The sequence below is a fragment of the Loxodonta africana genome, chromosome 25 (genome assembly GCF_030014295.1).
Source record: "Loxodonta africana isolate mLoxAfr1 chromosome 25, mLoxAfr1.hap2, whole genome shotgun sequence".
In the NCBI taxonomy this organism is placed as follows: Eukaryota; Metazoa; Chordata; class Mammalia; order Proboscidea; family Elephantidae; genus Loxodonta; species Loxodonta africana.
The window spans coordinates 42591330-42619312 of record NC_087366.1 but is presented as its reverse complement, the minus strand read 5'-3'; the positions used below and the strand labels follow the sequence as shown (position 1 = coordinate 42619312).

The window sequence follows — 27983 nt, the reverse complement described above, 5'->3', positions numbered from 1 at the left end:
CTATTAAATATGATCAACAATGTAGGCGACATCATGAAAGTTGTTACTTTGGTGGCTGCATATTTGCAATTAAAATATGATTTTGGAACTCTTTGTGAAGAAAGACTAAGTAGTTATTATAATTTAACCCAGTTCACTTGCTGAAGATGTTTTAAAATGAGAGAGAAATCCATGCCTGGTTTCTGTCCCTGTGCTGTGCCTAGTGGATAAGTGGTCATTTGAAGACCTGTAGGGATCATTTGAAATTCTGGATTCAATGATTTGTTGAAAGAGGGTTTTAAGGGAAGTTGGAAGAACAGACCAATGCCTAGGTAAGGGAGCAGGTCCTGATGGCCTATCTGGGGACAGGAGAAGAGGGTTTATGATCTTTCAGGATCTTATGGAAGACTGATAAATCCTTATTATTTGTACTTTTAGTGTTCTGTATTTTATAATTGAGTGTTTCATACCTTTTCATTTCTATTACAGCAGTTCATTGCATATTTAGCTGAATATTTTTCTAGAGATTTTGGTACTCTTAGATGTGCGGTAGGTCAGCGAAAAAGAGAAAGACCCTCAAAGAGATGGACTGACACAGTGACTGCAGCAATGGGATCAAACATAGCAACAATTGTGAGGGTGGTACAGGAGCCGGCAGTGTTTCCTTCTGTTGTACAAAGGGTCACTATGAGTCGGAACTGGCTCGATGGCACCTGACAACAAGAACAAGTAGACATGTGGTTACACGGTACTATTCTTTTTTTTTTCTTTAAAGCTGGATTTGAACTTTTAGTTGGAGTTTAGGATTTTGTTAAAGTTAGGATTATACAAGATTACTCACTCACATGTACGTAAAACACAAAACAGAAACAAATCCATTGCTGTCCAGTCAATTCCAACTCATAGCAACCCTATAGGACAGAGTAGAACTACCCCACAGGGTTTGCAACTGGTGGGTTCCAATTGCCAACCTTTTGGTTGGCAGCCAAAATGCTTAACCACTGTACCACCAGGGTTCCACATGTACGTATAATACACAGGAATAATATACATTTTTTGTTTTCTTCTACTTTTTGAGTCTACTTTCAAAATTTATATTTTATATTTTTCTAGGGAGAATTCGTTTCTTCATTGATGCCTTGATTATTTCATTCACCTACCAAATATTCACTGAATTCTTTCTACGAGCCAGGTCTGTGAATACATTGGTGAGCATACGCTCCTTGAATGACTGTCTTTGGCTTCCGGGATAGCACACTCTCCTGGCTATCCTTTTTCACTGGCCACTCAGTCTCAGCCTTCTGTGATAGCTTTTCACTCTCTAGCTGATCTATAAATGTTGCAGACGTCTGTCCTAGCTGCTTTTCCTTTTCCCAGCTGCACACTGTTGCTAAGTGACATATACTAAGGATTCCTATATTCATAGCTTCCATGCAAACCACTCCATGGTGCTCCATACTTACCTATCCAATGCCTACTTGACTTCTCTTCTGAGACGTCAAACTCAACCAAGATAGAACCCTTGATTTCCCCACCTCTCAAACCTGCTCCCTTAAGTCTTTCCTACCTCATTTATGGAGACCTGGTGGAACAGTAGTTAAAGCACTTGACTGCTAATCAAAAGGTCGGCAGTTTGAACCCACTAGCCACTCTGCGGGAAAAAGATGTGGCAGCCTACTTCCATAAAGATTTATAACCTTGGAAACCCTATGAGGCAGTTCTACTCTGTCCTACAGGGTAGCTATGAGTCAGAATTGACTCAAAGGCAATGGGTATCATTTATGATGTGGAGTCTTCTATCTAAGAGCATGGTATGTCTTCCCATTTCTTCAGGCTTGCTTTGTGGTCTTTCAGGAGTGTTTTAAAGTTTTCTTTATATAGGCTTTGCACATTTCTTATTTATTTTAGTTATTTTATTTTGGGTTAATATGTGTGGAGCTACTCTTTCATTATATGATTTAACAGGTTATTATTTCCATATATATAAATTATTGATTTGTATATGCTATTTTTATATATTGCTACTTTGCTAAATTACCTTATTTTTGACTAGTTTATTTGAAAGCGGGAACAGGTCTTGCCACAGTTGCAAAATTTCTTCTTCTACATGTATTATCTGTTGTAAAAACAACCAGTGAAAATTGGGATTCAGGCAAGTCCAACCAGATGTTTGGTAAAACACATCGTCAAACAACTGGATTGAGTAACTTAATTGTCAATGAATTAATTACACCTATTTGTTATGTTCATCCTGAAACAGTCCGTTATCTGTCTCCCCAGCCTGACACAAGTCCTCTGGCAAAAGTGATCTAAATTCTGTTAATGAACTTAATAAAATTCCAATACAAACTGCCTTTGTATTCCATGAATTTGGTTAGACTGCCAGAGAAATCATAGCATTAGGAGCATAGGAATGTATCAGCAACAACACGGTACGTAATGTCTCTGGTATCCTTGATAATGTTTTGTACTTGTGACGCATTGTATGTTTTTTTCAGATCATTTTTATTTGGATTATTTTATTTGATCATCACAACAATATCGTGAAGTAGCCAGGGCAGGCATTCTCACCATTTTGCAACTGGAAAATCAGTTGAGAGAAACTAATGAAGCCCTAAAATCACACAAAACCCTGTTCAAAGAAGTAGAGCCCAGCTCTTCCAATCTCTCCCCTGTATGTTGGCTCATTTTTGAAAAATTATTCCAGACCGGGATTCTGCTTTTATAGAAATTGGTGGAACCATGAGCGGAACATGGGCTCACGCGACAGGGTGGCATTTTACATAGTGTCTTTTGGAATAAAGTAGTTGTTTTTCTTGGCTTTGGTATTATATTTAACCATTGTATTCTGAGCATACCCTTTTCTTAGAGCCATTTCCTGCATGTTTCAACTCATAAGTATTACAGATAAAATCAAAAGCCATCTTTTCTGTGCGCTCATGAAATTGCTTCAAACAATTTTGCTTGAGTGATGGAGAAGTATTTAAAACACCCTTGCAAAAAATCATGAAGACCTTTATGAACCTATAAAATTGCATATTTCATTGGCCATTCTGTAAACTATCGTATCAATATGAACTAAATAAAAGACACTCCATTATTATTGTTTCAGTGTTGTTGTTGTTAGATGCTATCAAGTTGACTTTCAACTCGTAGTGACCCCATGTAACAGGGTAGAACTGCCCCATAGGGTTTCCTTGGCTGCCATCTTTGTGGAAGCAGATCACTAGGTCTTTTTTCCACAGAGCAGCTGCACGGGTTTGAACCACCAACCTTTCAGTTAGCACTTGAGTATTTAAGTCTTCTGATAATAATATATATATAAGAACTCATAGACCAGAGTCATCACATACACTTGAAAAGATTGATTAGTTTCACCTAGTTTTAAGGCAATAGATATTATCCAAGAGGTCAACTTGCAAATGTGCATTTTCTGTTAATAAATAATACTTAAAGGAAAAAAAATTAATGTCTTTGAGTACCCAACTCGTGTCTCTACTATTGTATCCAGAGCTTCCAAGTTATGTACACGAGGAATCTTATATGCTCTTCTAATTATTTTGTGTGAGATAAGCAAGAGCCAAAGTTTCTTCTGTGTATTGGTGTCTTAGTAATTTCTCTTTGGAAGAGAGAAGTGATTCCTCTTTGCAGGTACTCCGTTAGTACCCCAATGTAATAAAAAAAAAAAAGAGTATCTTGTACATTTAATATCATCAGAAACCCCTCTTTTGGTAGCCTTGCCTCTTAGCAAGGCAGAAAGTGAGCAGTCTTGTAAATGTCTGCTCCATAAGTTTGCCCTTCAAAGTACTCAGGCCACCGAGTCCAGCCCCAGCACATCCAGCTGTTGTGAACAACTCTCTCATTTAACTTCTTAGCTAGCTTCATTCCTTTCTTTTGCTCTCCTCCCTTTAGTATTAATTTTTATTTTTTTGTTTTGCATTTGCATACTACATTTCATAGTCGAACAAATGACTGTTTCTGTCATTGGCTGGTCATAATTATGCCATTGCTCTACACAGTTAAAAATAAAAACCCCAGAACATATTCAAAAGTTTGTGTAAAGTCCACAAATGGAAGTTTTTGTTGGCAGAACAGGGATTACTATCCCCAGCATGACTGCCATGGTTTCAGTCACCTGTTGACAAAGGCGTTTTCTGGTTTTGCCTTCCAGCTGCCTTTACCTCCTCCTTCTATTACTTTATTGCAGTAGTAGCAGCAGAAAATAACTATCATACATGAATATTAACTAATTGGGTGCTCCCAGGTGCTATGCTGGGTGAGTTCCACTTTTTTAATTCTTGTAAGTGGGAAGAGGGAAAGAGATCTCACATACTTGAACACCAACTGTGTGCCACACACCCTGTCGAGAGCTGAGTAGGTAGATCATCAATAGATAAATAGGTAGATAGTTAGGTAGGTAGATGGATAGATAAACCAAAACCCAGTGCCATCGAGTCAATTCCAACTCATAGCGACCCTATAGGACAGAGTAGGACTGCCCCACAGAGTTTCCAAGGAGCGCCTGGCAGATTCAAACTGCCAACCCTTTGGTTAGCAGCCATAGCACTTAACCACTATGCCACCAGGGTTTACGATGGATAGATAGATAGATACTTAATTCAGTCTTCAAAAAAAAGAGAAAGCTTCATGAAATAGGTGGTAGATAGAAAACTAAGTCTCTGATCATGAAGCTACTTAGAGATAGAACCAGCATTTAAACTCAGACCTTTTGATGTCAAAACATGAATACTTTCAGATCAAGACAAAACTCATTGCTGTTGAGTTGATTCTGACTCATAGCGACACTATAAAACAGGATACAACTTACCTCATAGGCCTTCCAAGGCTGTTATCTTTACAGAAGCAGGCTGCCACATCTTTCTTCCTCGGGGCGGCTGGTGAGTTTGAACTGCTGACTTTTTAGTTAGCAGCTGAGCGCTTAACCACTGTGCCACCAGGGCTCTGTAAATCAAAGAAAACTGGTTGCCTTTAAGTCAATTCCGACTCATAGAGACCCTGTAATCGAGATAAGGACTGTTGGTTTTACTTTGACAGCTGCAAACCCTATAGTCAGAGTAGAGCTAGTATGATGCAGAGCTGATTCATCCCCTGTAGGTCTGACTTGATGTCAACACAATGTGTTTGTTAGGGACGCAGAAGGTGCCCTCTTGCTATCCTGGCTCCCTCTTTTGCTTTGTACTGGCCAGCATATGCATAAATACCAGTCTCTGAGTTTTGTGGCCTCTCTCTTTTTTTTTATTTAATTGACTTATTTTATGTATATTGCCTGTTAGAGTTGCCAGTTATTAAGCAAAATACTGAAAGTACCTGGAAATGTAATTAGAGTTGCTGTCTTTTCTCTTGTAAAACTAGAACAAGCATAATGAGGCCAGGGTTCAATATACTGCTAAATAGTTGTTTACCGATTCCATTAGAAAAAGCAAAAACCAAGATTACTCCATAGAACAAATGGAAAAACACAATTGCCCTGTGGCACTGCTGAATTCCTGCAGTAGTTGGTTGGCCTAATTTTTTTTCTTTGTTTTTTTTAGGTCTTCACTTTCTATTTTATTAAAGTTTTTGTAAATCGCGTTCTTTTTATAAGGAGCTCTGGTGGCATAGTGGTTAAGCGCTCTGCTATTAACCTTAAGGTCAGCCATTCAAACCCACCAGCAGCTCCATGGGAGAAAGCAGTCTGCTTCCATAAACCCTATGGGGCAGTTCTACTCTGGCCTATAGGTCACTATGAGTCAGAATCGACTCAATGACAGTGGGTTTGGTTTTTTGGTTTTGGTGAAGATATAGGGCATAAGCAACCTAAAAGAGAGAGAGAAAGAAGAAAGGAAGGTGGGAGGGAGGGAAGGAGACAGGAAGGAAGGAAGGACTTGGTAAAGCTAATGTGGCTTATCGGTCTGTCAGTTTGTGGTTCTCTGGTGGCCTGTGTGTTGTTATGATGCTGGAAGCTATGCCACTGATATTTCAAATACCAGTAGGGGCACCCATTGTAGACAGGTTTCAATAGAGCTCCCGTACTAAGACAGACTAGTAAGAAAGGTCTTGTGATCTGCTTCCAAAAATTAGCCAGTGAAAACCTATGGATCACAATGGAGCATTGTCCAATGTAGTCCTGGAAGATAAACCTCCTAGGCTGGAAGACACTCAAAATACACAGCGACCACAACAATGCATTCAGGCATTTCAATGATCATGAAGATGGTGCAGGACCGGGCAATATTTTGTTCTGTTGCCCAGTCAAAGCCAACTCAGTGGCATCTAACAACAAAATATGACCTGTAGCACAGAGCATCATCCTAAAATATCACTCTTCATCAGGTCCAGCCACTCAGAGAAAATAACAGGCAAATGTATGTGATTGCACATGTTATCCAGAGGGGCCACAGACAGCCGTGTGAGAGCCTCTCACAAGTCAGGCACCTTTACCTTTTATTAAAGATAACACAGTATTTTTTTTTTTTTAATTCCCAGCTGAAGCATGAGTTAGTTTATTTCCCCGCTATATTTGAGTTGAGAAAAATGCTACTTGTTATACTTCTATGTCATATTTCATGAAGCTTTTCCTTTTATTACAACTAAGATGATAGGAAATGGTAGCTACAACTGTGCAAACGCTGATAGAAGCTTTGTAATTTAACTGTGACCCTGCCGTGAATGTACCATCTCTTCACTACACCTTAGTCGGGAACCACACAGACAGATTACTCCTTTAGCACCTAAAAGATCACCCAGGTTGAAATAATGAGTCTAAGGAACACACTGTAAATATAATATGGTTTTTAAATTTTGAAAATTCCTCCTTAAACAAGTTTTTTTTCAAATCCAATAAGACTACAACACTTTCTTAAAATCTTGCAGCTATGTTATAATTCAAGTGATTAGGACCTCTTGAATTATCCAGAACTCCAGCTTTCCACTGTATCCACTCACACCCATATATTGCGAACACCACGTAGATTTTTGATAGGCTCCTTCCACATGCTCCAATTGTGGCTTGTCCTCTTGAGCAGTAAATGCTCTTTTTATTTAAACCAAAATGCCGTCACTAGCATTTTGATTCTCCTGGAAGTTCATGGGAAGAGGAAGTGTCAGATTTTCGGTGTCTAGGATTTTTCTCCTGTTTCACCAAAACCGACATTTTGATTCTTCTTTTGTCATGGTTTGTCCTACTGTCCTAGTGGTGCTGTAACAGGAATACCACAGATGGGTGATGTTAAAGAGCAGAAATTTCTTTTCCCACAGTTCCTAGGGGCTAAAAATCCAAATCAGGGTCTCGGCTCTGTCCAGTCCTTCCTTGTTGGTTGTCCCAGGTGTTCCCAGTTCCTTGCTTGTAGATGATCCTCACTTGGCATCTGTTTTCCCCCATTTGTGCATATCTCTGTGCCTAATCTGCTCTTTTTAGAACTCAGAGGTGATTAGATTTAGAGCCCACCCTACTTAAGTATGACTTAATTAACATAACAAAGAAAACCCTATTTCCAAATAGGATTACATCCAAAGGTTTTATATGTGTGGGTGTGTATATATATATATATAAAGTTGCAGTCTAATCAGTTCTGATGCACGGCAACCCCATGTGTGCCAAGTGGAACTGGGCTCCATAGAGTTTTCAAGCCGTGACCTTTCAGATTTAGATTGCCAGGCCTCTTCTGAGGCACCCATGAGTGGACTTAAACTTCTCAACGTTGGGTTAGCAGCTAAGTACATTAACTGTGTGCACCACCCAGGGACTCCATCCATAGATAGAGGGGTTAGGATTCCAACAAATATTTTTGGGAACATAATTCAGTCCATAACAGGGTTCATCCATGATGAAGTATGTGTCTGGTAGTCGTGAGGATCCAGGTAAGCAATGATGGACACTTCTGTGCTCTGGCAGCTTCACCAAGGAACCACTGACCTTCTTTAAATGACGCACCAAGTCTTCTTGGGTGTCTGCTCAAGTGTTTCCTGATAACTGCTTGGAAAAAGGCTCAGCAGCCCTTGCTTACTGCTAGATGTCACATACCTTATAATATGTGTGTTTTCTTTAAAATGTTTTGTATTATAAAAAGTCATGTAAATCCACTCACTGTAAATAGTTTGGGAAATAAAGAAAAATATGAAGAAGAGAATAGAAATCACTTATCAAAAGCCCCCCTGACACAGCCCCTGCTAATATTCTGACACATCTCTCCAGTCTTGTTTGAAGGCATGAGCTCCTGCTGACTTTATTATTGGAAATCAGTCCCAATCATTGTGTTTCCCCTTCTCCCATGCTGAGAGTTTTCTTGGGCACTCCTAAGAATTCTTGAATCAACTTCTCATGTTTCTTTGCCCCCACCTGCTTTTGATGCCCCACACCTTGGCCATTGCTTCCACTGCCCTTTGTGAGGTCACTGCTTCTTAGACGCCCTGACACTCTGCTCCCATTGCCCTAACCTCAGCTGAGGGCACCACTCCTACCAAGGGTGCTCTGAAACCTGCTGCACTACACAGACCCCCTCGATCTCCCAGACTCTCTTAACAAGACTTACTTGAGCTTCAGGAATAGTAGAAGAAAAATAATACACAAGAGGAATGAATGGCCCCTTCACAACCCTGATCTGTCTGTAGGTCCTTTAAAAGCTTTCCCTGTGCCCCTCCTCATGTCTTCAGAGAGCAGCCAACAGTCCTAACACTGAGAGTCTTCCAGGCATATCCAGCCCCAGATTCTGAGCTAAATCAACTCCTAACCAAAGAAAAAGGGTACAATTTGCCTTCGTCCTATGCTTAGCCACACTGCCTGAATTCCCATACATGACCCTGGTTGACCCCTCCCAAGTACAGGGGTCCTTCCTTCTTGACAGGGGTGTGGCCTGTCCCCGTTGTCAAAGGATGGTCTGACTTCAGTGCATTGCCCAAAGCCTAGGGCACACATTTTCTTCAACTTGAGCTCTGTTGTTGTTAGGAGCCATCGAGTCCCTTCCGACTCATAGCAACCCTATGCACAACAGAACGAAACACTGCCTGGTCCTGAGCCATCCTTACAATCGTTGTTATGCTTGAGCTCATTGTTGCAGCTACTGTGTCAATCCACCTCGTTAAGGGTCTTCCTCTTTTCCGCTGATCCTGTACTCTGCCAGACATGATGTCCTTCTTCAGGGACTGATCCCTCCTGACAACATGTCCAAAGTATGAAAGACGTAGTCTTGCCATCCTTGCTTCTAAGAAGCGTTCTGGTTGTACTTCTTCTAAGACAGATTTGTTCATTCTTTTCACAGTCCATGGTATATTCCATATTCTTCACCAACACCACAATTCAAAGGCGTCAACTCTTCTTCAGTCTTCCTTATTCATTGTCCAGCTTTCACGTGCACATGATGCGATTAAAAATACCATGGCTTGGGTCAGGCTCACCTTAGTCTTCAGGGTGACATCTTTGCTCTTCAACACTTTGAAGAGGTCCTTTGCAGCAGATTTGCCCAACGCAATGCGTCTTTTGATTTCCTGACTGCTGCTTCCATGGCTGTTGATTGTGGATCCAAGTAAAATGAAATCCTTGACAACTTCAATCTTTTCTCCGTTTATCATGAGGTTGCTCATTGGTCCAGTTGTGAGGATTTTGGTTTTCTTTATGTTGAGGTGCAATCCATACTGAAGGCTGTGGTCTTTGATCTTCCTTAGTAAGTGCTTCAAGTCCTCTTCACTTTCAGCAAGCAAGGTTGTGTCATCTGCATAACGCAGGTTGTTAATGAGTCTTCCTCCAATCCTGATGCCCCGTTCTTCTTGTATTATTTGTTCAGCATACAGATTAAATACGTATGGTGAAAGAATACAACCCTGACACACACCTTTCCTGACTTGAAACCAATCAGTATCCCCTTGTTCTGTCCGAACAACTGCCTCTTGATCTATGTAAAGATTCCTCATGAGCACAATTAAGTGTTCTGAAATTCCCATTCTTCTCAGTGTTATCCATAGTTTGTTATGATCCACACAAATACCTTTGCATAATCAATAAAATACAGGTAAACATCCTTCTGGTATTCTCTTCTTTCAGCCAGGATTCATCTGACATCAGCAATGATATCCCTGGTTCCACGTCCTCTTCTGAAACCGGCCTGAATTTCTGGCAGTTCCCTGTCGATATACTGCTACAGCTGTTTTTGAATGGTCTTCAGCAGAATTTTGCTTGTGTGTGATATTAATGATATTGTTCTATAATTTCCACATTCCGTTGGATCACCTCTCTTGGGAATAGGCATAAATATGGATCTCTTCCAATCAGTTGGCCAGGAAGCTGTCTTCCATATTTCTTGGCATAGACAAGAGAGCACCTCCAGCGCTGCATCTGTTTGTTGAAACATCTCAGTTGATATTCCTTGTTTTTCGCCAATGCCTTCAGAGCAGCTTGGACTTCTTCCTTCAGTACCATCGGTTGCTGATCATATGCCACCTCTTGAAATGGTTGAATATCGACTAATTCTTTTTGGTATAATGACTCTGTGTATTCCTTCCATCTTCTTTTGATGCTTCCTGCATCATTTAATATTTTCCCCAAGGAATCCTTTGCTATTGCAACTCGAGGCTTCAATTTTTTCTTCAGTTCTTTCAGCTTGAGAAACGCCGAGTGTGTTCTTCCCTTTTGGTTTTCCATCTCCAGCTCTTTGCACATGTCATTATAATACTTTACTTTGTCTTCTCGAGATGTCCTTTGAAATCTTCTGTTCAGTTCTTTTACTTCATCAGTTCTTCCTTTTGCTTTAGCTGCTTGACTCTCAAGAGCAAGTTTCAGAGTCTCCTCTGACATCTATCTTGGTCTTTTCTTTCTTTCCTGTCTTTTCAGTGACCTCTTGCTTTCTTCATGGATGATGTCCTTGATGTCATTCTGCAACTCGTCTGGTCTTCGGTCACTAGTGTTCAATGCATCAAATCTATTCTTGAGATGGTCTCTAAATTCAGGTGCGATATACTCAAGGTCATATGTTGGCTCTCGTGGATTTGCTCTGATTTTCTTCAGTTTCAGGTTGAACTTGCTTATGAGCAATTGATGGTCTGTTCCACAGTTGGCCCCTGGCCTTGTTCTGACTGATGATATTGAGCTTTTCCATTGTCTCTTTCCACAGATGTAGCCAATTTGATTTCTGTGTGTTCCATCTGGTGAGGTCCATGTGTATAGTCACCGTTTATGTTGGTGAAAGAAGGTATTTGCAATGAAGAAATTGTTGGTCTTGCAAAATTCTATCATTCGATCTCTGGCATTGTTTCTGCAGCCAAGGCCATATTTTCCAACTACTGATCCTTCTTCTTTGTTTCCAACTTTCACATTCCAATCGCCAGTAATTATCAATGCATCTTGATTGCATATTTGATCAATTTCAGACTGTGGCAGCTGATAAAAATCTTCTATTTCTTCATCTTTGGCCCTAGTGGATGGTAGGTGAATTTGAATAATAGTTGTATTAACTGGTCTTCCTTGTAGGTGTATGGATATTATCCTATCCCTGACAGCGTTGTACTTCAGGATACATCCTGAAACGTTCTTTTTGACAATGAATGCAACACCATTCCTCTTCGAGTTGTCATTCCCAGCATAGTAGACTATATGATTGTCCGATTCAAAATGGCCAATACCAGTCCATTTCAGTTCACTAATGTCTAGGATATCGATGTTTTTGCGTTCCTTTTCATTTTTCATGATTTCCAATTTCCCTAGATTTATACTTCGTAAATTCCAGGTTCCGATTATTAATGAATGTTTGCAGCTGTTTCTTCTCATTTTGAGTCGTGCCACATTAGCAAATGAAGGTCCCGAGAGCCTTACTCCATCCACATCATTAAGGTCGGCTCACTTTGAGGAGGCAGCTCTTCCCCAGTCAGCTTTTGAGTGCCTTCCAACCTGGGAGGCTCATCTTCCAGCACTATATCAGACAATGTTCCGCTGTTATTCATAAGGTTTTCACTGGCTAATGCTTTTCAGAAGTAGACTGCCGGGTCCTTTTCCCTAGTCTGTCTTAGTCTGGAAGCTCAGCTGAAACCTGTCCTCCATGGGTGACCCTGCTGATATCTGAATACTGTTGACATAGTTTCCAGCATCATAGCAACACACAAGCCCCCACAGTATGACAAACTGACAGACACGTGGGGGACTTGAGCTCTATGAGTACAAAAAAAAAAAAAAAAAAACAAACTTGAGGCTGTTGAGTCAAATCCAACTCATAGCAACCCTATAGGACAGAATAGAACTGCCCCATAGGGTTTCCAAGGAGCATTTGGTGGATTCAAGCTACCGCTCTTTTGGTTAGCAGCGGTAGCTCTTTGCCACGATGCCACCAAGTTGAGTAAAATTTGGTTTATACCTTGCTGCATCCCCAGCCTCTGCCCACTATTTGTACTTAGTGGGTGCTGAGTAAATAGTGATTGAATTAATCATACTTGAACATAAGAGACCATTAACATGAAAAATAAAAAGGCTGCTTGCATCTTACGTATTTCACTTGGCATTATGTAATGGACATCTCCTCCTTCATGGTTCAAGCCCTGGGTGGAATTTTACTTCAAAGTGAAAAACCCAAGGTTCCCATAGCCATCCAAAACACAGAAGGTGTTCAGTTATAGAAAGCAAAATGAAACTTCCTAGGGCTATAAATCCATAGGTTTCAAATAATCCAATTTTCTCTAAGTAAAGTAAGGAAAGAGGTTACTCACCTGCAGGAAAATGTTCTAAATGTTCTCAAACAGTAGGCTCCTGGCCAAAGGAAGTTACTTTTTCCACGGAAAATGAGTTTTATGAGTTAAGAGTAGCTCCCGTTAGAAATGAAACCTGACTTCTTTGTTGAAAAGCTGTAGCCCTCTGCCTCACTCAAGCAAAGGCATTGCAAGGTCATAACAAGAGTCTCCTAAAAGTCTTAAAATAAAAAAACTACTGGGTGGAAAATTTATCCCTAGGCCAAAAATGCTATCATATTAAGTGAAAAAGCTGCTTTAGGTTATTCTTTGTTTTGTTTTCCTGTGAGTTTTTGTAAAAATTTAAAGCCATTGGAATGAATCCTGACACCCCATGGATAGTCCATCTCTTTAAACATGATTCAAGTGCAGACCACTCACTTCCCACTTAGAAAAATAGCAGCTCTAGACATTTCTTTTCCTATAGTTCAGGGAGTGTGAGCAGGTCAGCCGTTCTGGAATGACGGATTCAAGCAGGAGAGTAGTATGATTACAAAACTGAAGAAGTTGGGTGTTTGGATCATGCAAAGCCCTGAACTTCTCTGCTGAGAAATTTCTACTTGTTCTGGTGTACAATGAACAGCCCTTCAGGGAAGGAGAGTGTCTCATCTCTACAATAAGCAAAGTTCCATTGCCTTGCCTTTTTATGCACATATGCTCTAAATTTTATTGACGATTTCCAACTCCCCATCAGGCCTCCAGATTTGGTAAATTGCCTCATTTACTGCCAGATGTCCCATGGCAGCCTAATAAATTTTTGATCATTGATTTGTCATAAACAGGAACAAATTCTTGAAACTATAAAAGACCCTTATCCAGTTCTATTACTTGTGTGCCAACCCTAGTGCCAACATGAGCTAAAATGTTCTTACCTGGAAATCATGGTGTCACGCCCCTTCTGTCCCACAGAGCCCTTGACAAAACAAATGGAGCAAACAGTTGAGCATTAAGTGCCCGGCAGTTGGTGGCCCTGGGTGACGCCGGAAAGGAGGGCCTGATGGAAGCTATCTCAGCCTCTGCTTACTCTCCACCTATGCCACCTGTTGATTCTGTCAAATGTTACTTGTTCACTCCAAAAAAATCTTGGGGATATGGCCTATAAAGGCTGCTACCTAAAGGTCAAAAAACCTGTGTGGTTGGGAAAAACTCTGTAACTGGTCACTGAGGCATCTTGCCAGACAATCTATTTGAGGCAAATCAAGTCAAAGAAAAAGATGCAAGTGAAGTGGCAGTGAAGTATACAATTTAAAAATAGAGTGAGACAAAAATACAGCTATTGCTTAGATTGTATCTAACGAACGATGTGAAAATTCTCCCATCATATTTCAGAGGACCTTTGTAAAAACGTATACTCTGTGTGTAATGAGGGAGGTAGAGGCTTGGGAGAGACTTCATTGAGACACAAAGGTCATTGAAGAATTGGAAAAGAGTATATGAGAATAATCAAAATAGTACTACAATTCTTTGTGGGAGATGAGAAGGTAAAGAGGGCAATGCAGTATGTTATTTCTTTTCAAATAGGAAGAGTTTTAGTGATGGTGTCCAACTCAGTGCTCTGTTCAGAGGACAGAGCTCAAGACTTAGACTGCAAGTGATGAACTTACCCGGAAGAGAGAATAAATGCTCTGAAACGGAAAGTTTTTTAAAACTAGTGGGGTGTCGGGGAAGGCAAAGAGATGTCCCTTTTATGTAGATTAGCTGTCTGTTCATCTCTGATGGCCAAAAGATAAACTAAGTGTTATTTTGGCCTCAAGTTAGAGTCCAGTGCCACTTTTGGTCTCTCATGGAGTAAGGAATCTGGTAACTCTCCCTGTGATATGATGCAGTGATAAAATCGTAGCAAGAGAGACCAGGTTTACAGAGAGAATCTTTCAAGTATTTAATAAATTATCAAGGCACATGCAAAATGTGCCTGCATTTGGGGGCCAGTGGTGATCAAGATACACACGACTGCCACTCTCCTGGGTAAGACATGTTAGAAATCACTGCACCAACAACGAAACAACCAGCCACTTTAACTCACAAATGTACTCAATTTTCTAGATTTCTAAAGGACAAAGCTCAATTCTTATTCAGTGTTTTCTCCCCATGAGGTATATACATTTGGTAATTAAATCTTTGAAATTCAATGAGCTTGCCAAAGAAGAATATAGAAAGACAGACAAAGGAAAAGGGAGCCATAATATAGAAGATTTTGAAACACTTCCTCAACATAGAGAATGCGAGGGAGAAGGAAGGCAGAGAAGAAGAGGTGGGGGAGCAAAGGGAAAGTCAGCAGAGGCGAGTGTGGTGGAAGTCAAAAAGGAAGAGCGACTCCTCAGTAATGTTAGCAAGTAAGGACTGGGAGGATGGGGGAAAGTGTAAGGTTTTCCTACTAGGGAGTCATTGGTGATCTTTGAAAGTAGATTCAGTAGAGTTTTGGGGGTGAAAGACGTAGTAGAAAGAGCTAAGGAAGAATCTCAGAGTGAACAAGTGAAGAAGGTACATGTAATGCTCTTTCATGAAGAGTGATTTCAAAAAGAAAGGGAGCAAAGTTCTAAGAGGGTAGTACTTGGGAAGGTAGCAACATCATGAACAGGTTTGTTCATCCTCCCTGTCTCCCTCCCTGTCCCTCTTCCCTTCCTTCCTTGCATCCTTCTTTTCTTCCTTTCTTTTCTCTTCCTCCTCTTTTCTCCTCTTCCTCTCCCCTCCTGTTTTCTCTTTTAATACTAAGGAAGGTTTGAGTATACTTAGAGGGTTGCCAAGAAAAGGAATTTAGTGAGGATAAAAAGCTCAACAACTCTCAAGAAAGAAGTGCTTACCTGAAGGAGTGCATTCTCATTACATATTTTCATTGTAGACATCATAACCGGTTGTCGTAGAGTCGATTCCAACTCACAGCCACCCTACAGGACAGAGTAGAACTGCCCCAGAGGGTTTCCAAGGAGCACCTGGTGGATTTGAACTGTAAACCTTATGGTTGGCAGTAAAAAAAAAAGGGACGTTACAAATTTAAAGTTAGGTACAGTATGCCAATTCTGTTCAAGTTCTGGTATGTTTTGACACCTCAGTAGTTTGAACTGCAGTTGTCATTTGTAATAAGTGAAAAATATAAGCATGATCATAGTAAATCTATAAATACACCACTTAAAGCTATAATAAACTCCTGATTTAAGTGTTTTTTTTTTCTTGTAAGGAAGGTAAGATGTTGTTTATCATCTATACGTACAACCTGGTACTCACACATTGATATCACTCCTGCATTATCTGACACATAAGAGCAGGTGGCAGAGGAGAAGAGAAGAAGGGAAGCAAAAATATTGCTGTGAAAGTATCATTTCTCTGATGCAGCACTTTCCCCTACCAATGCATAATCTTCAACTAAAAGAAAGGGTGGTATTTTAATTTTCTTGATAAGAGTGATTTTTCTAGCAACTTTGCTCTGTTTATCCTTAAGTTGGGTGCTCATTTATATGTGGCTTTACTGATCATTTTCATTGATTCCACCATTTTGATAATCAAAATAAATAAATAATTCAAATAGTTAGTTGCCTTACTGATTTTTTAATTAAAAAATAGTTTCTGGAATCAACTATTTGTTTCTCATAGCTTTTGTCTTCTGGATGTCAATTTCAAAAAATTCTCTTAGCATTCTAATTCAGATTCGGAAAATGTTAAAGTATAAATTTAATTAAAATGAATTCTACTAGTCAAGATATTTTTATCCATAATTACACTTCATATGCCATTCCTGTCAGGCACTTTTGTAATTACACTGAATTTCACTAATAACATTTGCTCTGGTATAAAAACGTACTTGTTTTTTTTTTTTTTTATCCCCAAAGCATGGTCAAGCCTTAAGCTGTGTTGCTTTTATAAAAAAAAATTTCATTTCAGGATTTGTTTGAGTTAGCTTCTTCTAAAAAAGTGTTTTCAGCTCAGTGTTGGAAAATGTAACAAAGCTTCCTGTGCAAAGAATTAAGGGACTGCGCATAGGTTAATTCATGTCATCTGAGGAGGTCTCAAGTTCCATGTGCCTCATCTCAAGTGTGATTAGTCTTCTGAGCCTTTTTACTCAATTATTTAAGTTGGCTTCAAAGACTTCTAAAAGAAAAATAAATTGATGTTTTAGCCATTTTCCATTACAGTTGTATCTAAGCAGGTATGGATGTACTTGCGTTTTAGAATCGGGACTTGTGAGTTGAAATTTTTTTTTTTTTTACTCACGCTGTAATTAAAAACATCCCTCATATGTCTGTCAGTTTGTTGTACTGTGGGGGCTTGTGTGTTGCTGTGATGCTGGAAACTATGCCACCAGTGTTCAGATATCAGCAGGGTCACCCATGGAGGACAGGTTTCAGCCGAGCTTCCAGACTAAGACAGACTAGGAAGAAGGACCTGGCAGTCTACTTCTGAAAAGCACTAGCCAGTGAAAACCTTATGAATAGTAGCGGAGCATTGTCTGATATAGTGCTGGAAGATGAGCCCCCCAGGTTGGAAGGCACTGATGTGGCCCGACTCAAAATGAGAAGAAACAGCTGCAAACATCCATTAGTAATCGGAACCTGGAATGTACCAAGTATGAACCTAGGAAAATTGGAAATCGTCAAAAATGAAATGGAACACATAAACATCAATATCCTAGGCATTAGTGAGCTGAAATGGACTGGTATTGGCCATTTTGAATCGGACAATCATAGATTCTACTATGCTGGGAATGACAACTCGAAGAGGAATGCTGTTGCATTCATTGTCAAAAAGAACGTTTTAAGATCTATCCTGAAGTACAACGCTGTCAGTGATAAAATACAACTATTATTCAAATTTACCCACCATCCACTAGGGCCAAAGATGAAGAAATAGAAGATTTTCATCAGCTGCTGCAGTCTGAAATTGATTGAAAATGCAATCAAGATGCATTGATAATTACTGGCAATTGGAAAGCGAAAGTTGGAAACAAGAACGATCAGTAGTTGGAAAATATGGCCTTGGTGATAGAAACAATGCTGGAGATTGAATGATAAAGTTTTGCAAGACCAATGACTTCTTCATTGCAAATACTTCTTTCACCAACATAAACGGTGACTATACACATGGACCTCGCCAGATGGAACATACAGAAATCAAATTGACTACATCTGTGGAAAGAGAAGACAGAAAAGCTCAATATCATCAGTCAGAACAAGGCCAGGGGCCAACTGTGGAACAGACCATCAATTGCTCATATGCAAGTTCAACCTGAAACTGAAGAAAATCAGAGCAAATCCACGAGAGCCAACATATGACCTTGAGTATATCCCACCTGAATTTAGAGACCATCTCAAGAATAGATTTGACGCATTGAACACTAGTGACCGAAGACCAGACGAGTTGTGGAATGACATCAAGGACATCATCCATGAAGAAAGCAAGAGGTCACTGAAAAGACAGGAAAGAAAGAAAAGACCAAGATAGATGTCAGAGGAGACTCTGAAACTTGCTCTTGAGAGTCAAGTAGCTAAAGCAAAAGGAAGAACTGATGAAGTAAAAGAACTGAACCCAAGATTTCAAAGGGCATCTCAAGAAGACAAAGTATTATAATGACATGTGCAAAGAGCTGAAGATGCAAAACCAAAAGGGAAGAACACACTTGGCGTTTCTCAAGCTGAAAGAACTGAAGAAAAAATTGAAGCCTTGAGTTGCAATAGTGAAGGATTCCTTGGGGAAAATATTAAATGATACAGGAAGCATCAAAAGAAGATGGAAGGAATACACAGAGTCATTATACCAAAAAGAATTAGTCGATATTCAACCATTTCAAGAGGTGGCATATGATCAGGAACCGATGGTACTGAAGGAAGAAGTCCAAGCTGCTCTGAAGGCATTGGCGAAAAACAAGGCTCCAGGAGTTGATGGAATATTGATTGAGATGTTTCAACACACAGATGTAGCGCTGGAGGTGCTCTCTTGTCTATGCCAAGAAATATGGAAGACAGCTTCCTGGCCAACTGATTGGAAGAGATCCATATTTATGCCTATTCCCAAGAAAGGTGATCCAACGGAATGTGGAAATTATAGAACAATATCATTAATATCACACACAAGCAAAATTCTGCTGAAGATCATTCAAAAACGGCTGTAGCAGTATATCGACAGGGAACTCCCAGAAATTCAGGCTAGTTTCAGAAGAGGACTTGGAACCGGGGATATCATTGTTGATGTCAGATGGATCCTGGCCGAAAGCAGAATACCAGAAGGATGTTTACCTGTGTTTTATTGATTATGCAAAGGCATTTGACTGTGTGGATCATAACAAACTATGGATAACATTGTGAAGAATGGGAATTCCAGAACACTTAATTGTGCTCATGAGGAACCTTTACATAGATCAAGAGGCAGTTGTTTGGACAGAACAAGGGGATACTGATTGGTTTCAAGTCAGGAAAGGTGTGCGTCAGGGTTGTATTCTTTCACATACGTATTTAATCTGTATGCTGAACAAATAATATGAGAAGCTGGACTATATGAAGAAGAACGGGGCATCAGGATTGGAGGAAGACTCATTAACAACCTGCGTTATGCAGATGACACAACCTTGCTTGCTGAAAGTGAAGAGGACTTGAAGCGCTTACTAATGAAGATCAAAGACCACAGCCTTCAGTATGGATTGCACCTCAACATAAAGAAAACCAAAATCCTCACAACTGGACCAATGAGCAACCTCATGATAAACGGAGAAAAGATTGAAGTTGTCAAGGATTTCATTTTACTTGGATCCACAATCAACAGCCATGGGAGCAGCAGTCAAGAAATCAAAAGACTCATTGCGTTGGGCAAATCTGCTGCAAAGGACCTCTTCAAAGTGTTGAAGTGCAAAGATGTCACTCTGAAGACTAAGGTGCGCCTGATCCAAGCCATGGTATTTTCAATCGCATGATATGCATGTGAAAGCTGGACAATGAATAAGGAAGACCGAAGAAGAATTGACGCCTTAGAATTGTGGTGTTGGCGAAGAATATGGAACATACCATGGACTGCCAAAAGAACGAACAAATCTGTCTTAGAAGAAGCACACCCAGAATGCTCCTTAGAAGCAAGGATGGCGAAAATGCGTCTTGCATACTTTGGGCATGTAGTCAGGAGGGATCAGTCCCTGGAGAAGGACATCATGCTTGGCAGAGTACAGAGTCAGCGAAAAAGAGGAAGACCCTCAACAAGGTGGATTGACACAGTGGCTGCAACAATGAGCTCAAGCATAACAATGATTGTGAGGATGGCGCAGGACCGGGCAGTATTTCGTTCTGTTGTGCATAGGGTCGCTATGAGTCGGAACCGACTCAACGGCACCTAACAACAACAATGACATAATTAAAAACTTAGCAGATGATGTTTGAAATTATTATCTATTGTTTTAAAATTTTAACTTGAGGCTTTTATGGTAAATCGTGTGATTTTTTAAGATGCAAAATAACAATTTTAAAATCCTTTAATACATATGACGTGTTTCTCCTGTTTAGTCTGAGAACAACTATTAAATGTAGGGCTTCAATGCTCTTTTAATTCATTCAGTCAAAAGTAATACACCTACTCCTTACATATTGACTATCTTGTTTTCTGACATTTAGCCTTCATGGCAGTAGTAAAAAATCTACTCTGCAACTATTTTTCACATTAATGACTTATGTCTGGCAATAATGAACACCAAGGTGTGAGGTGAGAGTAACACTGGCTGTGATGGTTAAAGTTATATGTTAACCTGTCTGGGCCAGGGTTCTCAGTGGTTTGGCAGTTATGTAATGATGTCATTTGACAGTTATGTAATAATATAGCCATTCTCCATTTTGTGATCTGATGTTGTTATCCTCCATTTTTTGCATAATGCCAATTTTTGCATTAACGACCTGGTCTTTGGAATGTAACCATCTCAATAAGTGAGGAGTGGGTGTGTATCAGCTACCATAAAGCTAGCTTTAATCATAGGTACCATAGCAAAGTGGACATTTATTGTAAGTACACTATCAAAGAAACACTCTAAAATAGTTTAAACTGAGAAGAACACATTCTTTTGTGGTTATGAAAGGGGGGAAAGAGGGATGGTGTGAGAGGGTTATTTACTGATTAGATAGTAGATAAGAACTACTTTAGGTGAAGGGAAGGACAACACTCAATACAGGGGAGGTCAGCACAACTGGACTGGACCAAAAGCAAAGAAGTTTCCTGAATAAGCTGAATGCTTTGAAGGTCAGCGGAGCAGGGGCGGGGGTTTGGGGACTATGGCTTCAGGGGACATCTAAGTCAACTGGCAAAATAAATTCTATTAAGAAAACATTTTGCATCCCATTTTGAAGTGTGGTATCTGGGGTCTTAAACGCTAGCAAGTGGCCATCTAAGATGCATCAATTGGTCTCAACCCACCTGGATCAAAGGAGAATGAAGAACACCAAAGTCACAAGGTAATTATGAGCCCAAGAGACAGAAAGGGCTACATGCACTACATCATCCTGAGACCAGAAGAACTAGATGGTGCCTGGCCACAATCGATGACTGCCCTGACAGGGAACACAACAGAGAACCCCTGAGGGAACAGGAGAACAGTGGGATGCAGACCCCAAATTCTCATAAAAAGACCAGACTTGATGGTCTGACTGAGACTGGAAGGAACCCGGTGGTCATGACCCCCAGACCTTCTGTTGGCCCAGGACAGGAACCGTTCCTAAAGCCAACTCATCAGACATGGATTGGACTGGGACAATGGGTTGGAGAGAGATGCTGATGAGGAGTGAGCTACTTGCATCAGGTAGATGCTTGAGACTATGTTGGCATCTCCTGTCTGGAGGGGAGGTGGGAGGGTAGAGAGGGTTAGAAACTGGCAAAATAGTCAGGAAAGGAGAGACTGGAAGGAGGGAGTGGGCTGACTCATTAGAGAGGAAGTGGGAGTATGCAATAAGGTGTATATAAGTTTATATGTGAGAGACTGACTTGATTTGTAAACTTTCACTTAAAGGACAATAAAAATTATTTAAGAAAAAAACACCCTAAAATAATGTTTTCTTTTCAAATTAAATTCATTTTTTCTTATTTTATTTTCAATTCAAAATAATATATTCTGCATGTACCAGATCTAAAGTGCTCTGCCAATAATGGCCAGAGAAACAAAAATATTTGGAACAGAGTTTCTGCCTTTTAGGATCTTTATGAAATAATGTTGTTGTTGGATGCCATTAAGTCAATTTTTGGCTCATAGCAACCCCATGTGACAGAGTAGAACTACCCCATGGGGTTTTCTAGGCTGTAATCTTAATGGGAGCAGATCACCAGGCCCTTCTCCTGCCAAAGCCGGTAGGTGGGTTCGAACTGCCAACCTTTCAATTAGCAAACCAAGCATTTAACCGTTGCACCACCAAGGCTCCTTTTATGAAATAACAGGAAAAACTAATGTTTTCAGTTGCTGTGAAGTTGATTCCGATTCATGGCAACCCATTAGAACTGCTCCATAGTGTTTTCAAGGCTGTGACCTTTCAGAAGCAGATCACGAGGCCTGTCTTCTGAGGCACCTATGGGAGGGTTTGAACAGCCAACCTCTCTGCTAGTAGTCAAGCACTTAACTGTTCATGCCACCCAGGGACTCCTAGGAAAGCTTGATACCAGAACAGAACTAGTTACAATAAAAGACATCAGGTTTTGGGGCCTCAGTGGAGGGAGAGCTCACTCCTGGAGGTTAAGGAATGTCTTCATGAGGAAGGGCTATATTTGAGTCGAACAGAGGGTTACGTAGATTTTCATCTGGTGAAGGTAAGCCTGGAGGAGGCTTTTCTGAATGAAATAAACACTACAGGAAAGGCATAGAGGAGAATGCCAGCCTGATCACTAAGTCATTCAGTTTGACTGGAACAAAGAGTATGGTGTATGTGAAGCAGGGGCAGGGCTTAGGCCGGTTAAGTTCGGAGAGCCGTTTCCTTACCGTTACTTGATTGGGACCCGTGCCCTGGAGCAGCCAAGCCAAGTCAGAAAGAGAGAGGAAGTTTATTAGGAGGTGACACCAATTGGGGGGACCTCGACAGCAATGCAGGCAGTCCTTTATGGAGTCCCCCCAAAAGCAGTTTTTACATCAGAGCTTATGTATCATTTTGGCAAGAGTTACCTAATGTTTTTAAGAACGTAGCCCACAGATGGTCATATACATCACAAAACAACTACAAGAAACTCTTTCTTAAACTAAAGATATGCACGTCAGACATCTGGACTCAAACCTGTATGTTTGTAACAGGCTGAAAAAAACTAGTTTAAGAATCTCTCGGCTAGTGAAACTGGCCTGCCAAATCCACTCTGACTGAGATAAGGAGCAAAAAAGAAAGTTGCAGGCCAAAAGCGCCAGGCAGCCTTCCTAGCTACCGCCTTGCAGGCTGAAGGTCATTTCCCAAGAGAGCAAAGAATAGGAGAGAGACCAAGGCCACAGGAGCTGAGAGGGCTCCACACCCCTTTGGAAAAAGACCAGTGCAGCTGGTGTAATAAAAAACGCTTATAGATTACTTAGAGCATCATTATGGCATTAGTTATGTCAAGTTTCAATCACCCATTTTGAATAGGAGAAAACATGTCGCAAGGTACTAGGGTCACATTCCTGAGGTTACAGATGAAAGTTCTACTGCGGGGCATCAGCTAACAAGGGAGTTAGGTGATGGAGAGAAAGTGAAGACAGCAATTGGTGCCTATCTTTTTCAAAAACATAGAAGAGTTGAAATTATTTTCAAGCACATAGAATAAAGCCAACAGACAAGACGAGATGAAAGATTTATCAGTCACATCCCCAAAGGGCCTCCAGACCTACTGGCTTCCGATCTGTTTTCCACCATATTGTCGTTTGATCTTCTGAAGAGCAAACCTCCACCTTGTGTTTGTTGTATAAATCAAAGGTAATGTATCTAATGCACCTAACACAGTATGTAGAACATAGTAGAAACAAATCAATGCAGCTGTTATTGTTTGATTACTTTTCAAGATGAACCTATTTAAATGTTCTACCTTCTCAGAGGAATAAGTACAAATAAGGACTTTCAGGATACAGCCTGTTTCCTTCTCCAGCCTCATTTCCTGATTTCTCACTTTGTGGTGATGGCAAAAAAAAAAAAAAAAAAAAAACCTGCAGTTCCTCAAATGTGCCCAGTCACCACCGCGTGCCTCAGGGCCTTTGCATGCATGATTCAGCTTTAGATTGCACTCTCCCTCCTTGCCCAACTACTCATGCTTCCACTCAAGGATCATTATCTCTGTAAAACATTCCCTGACTTCTCCATCCTATTCGTTCCTTAACACCCTGTACAGACCTTCATCACAGAGTATGCAATAGAATAATTTTTGGAGGGTTGTAGTTTGTTTTTTTTTTAAATAAACTTTCAATTTTAGAATAGTTTTAGATTTACAGAAAAATTGCAGAAATAGTACAAAGAGTTCTTATATCTTACCCCCATTGCTCTTGTTATTAACGTCTTACATTATTATGATATATTTGTCACAACTAATAAACCAATATTTATACATTATTATTAACTGAAGTCCATACTTTATTCAGATCGCCTTCATTTTTACCTAGTGTCCTTTTTCTGTTCCAGGATCCAATTCAAGTTACCACATTGCATTTAGTCATGATGTCTACGTAAGCTCTCCTAGACTATGAGAATTTCAGACTTCCCTTGTTTTTTATGACCTTGACAGTTTTGAGGAGTACTGGTTAGATGTTTTGAAGAATGTTTCTCAACTGGGATTTGTCTCACGATTACACTGAGGTTAAGGGTGGTAGGGAGGAAAACCACAGAATTATAGTGCCATTTTCATCACAGCAGGCAATCACTTATATTTTTGTTAACCCACCCAAACCCACTGCTGTCGAGTCGATTCCGACTCATAGCGACCTATAGGACAGAGTAGAACTGCCCCACAGAGTTTCCAAGAAGCGCCTGGCAGATTTGAACTGCCAACCTCTTGATTCTCTCTCATTTTGCCCTTTCCAGAAGGGCATATAAATGGAATCACATAACATATGACCTTTGTAAACTGTTTTCTTTCCATTAGCAGTATGCCCTTAAGAATACATGTTTTCAGCATGACTTATTGCTATTGATTACATTTGTTAAGGTGTGTTTTATGGCCCAGAAAGCCGTCTTTGTTGCTGAATATTCCATGTGAGCTATAGAGCATGTATGTTGTTTTGGTCACGTTGTTGTTAGATGCCATTGAGTTGGTTCCAACTCATAATGGCCCAGTTCTGTGCCATCCTCACAATCATTATGCTTGAGCTCATTGTTGCAGCCACTGTGTCAATCCATTTTCCTCTTTTTCACTGACCCTTTACTTTACCAAGCATGATGTTCTTCTCGAGAAACTGATCTCTTTTGATAACATGTCCGAAGTATGTGAGATAAGATGTAGTCTCACCATCCTTCTTCTAAGGAGCGTTCTGGCTGTACTTCTTCCAAGACAGATTTGTTTGCTCTTTTGGCAGTTTGTGGTATATTCAATATTCTTTGCCAACACCATAATTCAAAGGCATCAACTCTTCTTCGGTCTTCCTTATTCATTGCCCAGCTTTCACATGCATATGAGGAGATTAACACCACCAAGGCTTGAGTGAGGTGCACCTTAGGCTTCAAGGTGACATCTTTGCTTTTCTTTAAAGAGGTCTTTTGCAGCATATTTGCCAAATGCAATGCGTCTTTTAATTTCTTGATTGCTACTTCCATGGGTGTTGATTGTGAATCCTAGCAAAATGAAGTAAATTGTTTTGGTTAGGTAGAGTATTATATATAAATGTCTCTCTTAGTTATCTAGTGCTACTATAACAGAAATACCACAGGTGAATGGCTTTAGCAAAAAGAAATTTATTCTCTCACAGTTTAGGAGGCTAGAATTCAGGGCACCAGCTCCAGGAGAAGGCTTTCTTTCTCTGTCGGCGCCGGGGGACTGTCCTCTTCATCAATCTTCCCTTGGTCTAGGAACATATAAACGCAGGGATGGACCCCGGGTCCAAAGGACATGCTCCACTCCTGGCTCCGCATACTAGGTGGTAGAAGGCCCTTGCCTCTCAATTCTCTCTTTTATGTCTCAAAAGAGATTGACTCAAAATACAACCTAATCCTGTAGATTGAGTCCTGCCTCATTAACACAACTGCCTCTAATCCTGCCTCTTTAACATCATAGAGGTTAGGATTTACAAAACACAGGTTAATCACATCAAATCAGAAAATGGTGGACAACCACACAATACTGGAAATCATGGCCTTGCCAAGTTGATACATTCTTGGGGGACACAATTCAATCCATAACAGTTAGGTAAAGTATTGTATATAAATGTCAGTTAACCAGAAAAACCAAACCTGTTGCCATCGAGTCAATTCTGACTTATAGCGACCCTATAGAACAGAGTAGAACTTTCCCATAGGGTTTCTATGGAGCACCTGGTGGATTTGAACTGCCAACCTTTTGGTTAGCAGCTGTAGCTCTTAACTCCTATGCCACCAGGGCTTCCAAATGTCAATTAGATCAAGTTAATTGGTAGTTCTCTTCAGGTCATCTATCCCTTATTGATTTTCTGGCTGCTTGATTTATCAGTTAGTGAAAGAGGGGTGTTGATGTCTCCAGCTGCTGTAGTTTTTGTTTTTTCTATTTCTCCTCTCAGTTCTATCAGATTTTCTCTCACATATTTTGATACCCTGTTATTAGATGTGTACACATTTTGGGTAGTGGTGTCTTCTTGAAGAATGGACTTCTTTATGATTTATGTGATGCCTTCATTTTTATCTAATATCTTCCTAGTTCTGAAGTCTGTTTTGTCTGAAATTAATGTAGATACTCCATCTTTCTTTTTAGTAGTGTTAGCATGATCTTTCTCATTTCTCTACTTTTAACATATCTAATTCTTTGTATTTGAAGTGACTTTCTTGTAGACAATATATACCAAAAACAAACAAACAAACAAACCTGTTGCTGTTGAGTCGATTCCGACTCATAGTGACCCTGTAGGACAGAGCAGAACTGCCCCATACTGTTTCCAAGGACAGCCTAGTAGGTTCAAGCTGCTGACCTTTTGGTTAGCAGCCTTAGCTCTTAGCCACTATGTCATAAGTGTTCCCAGACAATATAGTTGGCTCTTTTCTTTCTCTCTTTCTTTTTTTAATCCATTCTGACAATCTCTTTTTTTAGCTGGCATGTTTAGATTAATATCTACCACGTTTGCGTCTGTTTTACATTTGCTGAATTTATTCTTTGTCCCGTTCTTCTCTTTTTCTACCTTTTCTGGTTTTAATTGGGCATTTTAAATGATTCTGTTTTATCTGTTTAGTATATCAATTATGCTCATTTTTTAAAAATGTTTTATTGGTTGTACTAGAGTTTAAAATTTATATTGTTAACTAATCCAATTCCATCTTCGAATAGCACTATACTGCTTCATGTGTAGTACAGTACCTTTTAACAGTATTATCCCTCCATTCCCTTATAACATTGCTGTCATTCATTTCACTTTTGCTGTAATAACTCAATATATTGTTATTTTAAACATTTATATTTTAGATCAAATAAAAGATTTTATTTTATCTTCATTTATGATACTTTTCCTTTCTTTATGTCTATACAATTTCTGCCCTATTATCACTTTCGTTTTCTCTGAAGAACTTTTAACATTTCTTGCAGGACAGGTGTTCTGACAATGAAGCACTCAGTTTGTGTTTGTCTGAGAAAGTTTTTATTTCTTCTTTAATGCTGAAGGTGTTATAGACTGAATTGTGTCCCCCCAAAATATGTGTTGTAACTCCCAACGTCTATGCCTGTGGTTATAATCCCATTTGGGAATGAGTTTTCTGTCATGTTAATGAGGCAGAATTAGTGTAGGGCGTGTCTTGAGTTAATCTCTTACAAAAGATAAAAAGAGCAGATTAGGCAAGCAGAGAGGGGGAAAGCGAATTGCCAAGCCACATGAAGGTCACCCAGGAGCAGAAGCTCAAAAGAGACAAGGAGCTTCCTCAGGAGCCCACAGAGAGAGAAAGCCTTCCCCTAGAGCTGGCACCCTGAATTCGGATTTCTAGCCATCTAGACTGTGAGAAAATAAATTTCTGATTGTTAATATTATATATATTTTATATATATTTCTTTTATAGCAGCACTAGATAAGACAACTGGATATATAATTCATAGTTGTGTGTTTTTTTGTTTGTTTTGTTTTCCCCCCAACACTAAATATTTTGCTCCACTCTCTTCTTGCTTGCACGGTTTCTGACAAGAGCTCCAGTATAATTTGTATCCTTATTTCTCTTTAGTTAAAAAATTCTCCCCTTCTGACTTCTTTCAAGATT

At 40.0% G+C, this 27983-nt stretch overlaps 1 protein-coding gene across 3 annotated transcripts in view; it reads left to right on the top strand.

Moving 5' to 3' along the window:
• RGS7 (regulator of G protein signaling 7) overlaps nt 1-27983 on the top strand; it is a 572799-nt gene that overhangs the window by 399814 nt on the left and 145002 nt on the right. The gene's annotated exons all lie outside the window — the stretch shown is intronic.